Source organism: Theobroma umbraticum, unplaced genomic scaffold (genome assembly GCF_002168275.2).
Source record: "Theobroma umbraticum cultivar Fairchild unplaced genomic scaffold, ASM216827v3 scaffold_95.0, whole genome shotgun sequence".
Lineage (NCBI taxonomy): Eukaryota > Viridiplantae > Streptophyta > Magnoliopsida > Malvales > Malvaceae > Theobroma > Theobroma umbraticum.
The window spans coordinates 3,411,562-3,411,812 of record NW_018397257.1 but is presented as its reverse complement, the minus strand read 5'-3'; positions in this window follow the sequence as shown (position 1 = coordinate 3,411,812).

Genomic DNA, 251 nt, shown 5'->3' with positions numbered 1-251 from the left:
AAAAATTTTCCATTATATTCCACCAATTCCAATTCTGGACACTTGTAATACACCTTCAAATCTTGTCGTGCCTTTAAGTTGTCTTTCATTTTTCCCTTCACATCCATCATTGTGTTGAATATATTCTCGCATACGTTACGCTCAATATGCATCACATCTAAATTGTGATGAATAAAAAGCATATGCTAATAAGGTAAATCCCAAAATATACTCTTTTTCACCCAATTATGACTTAGACCATAACCCGAAAT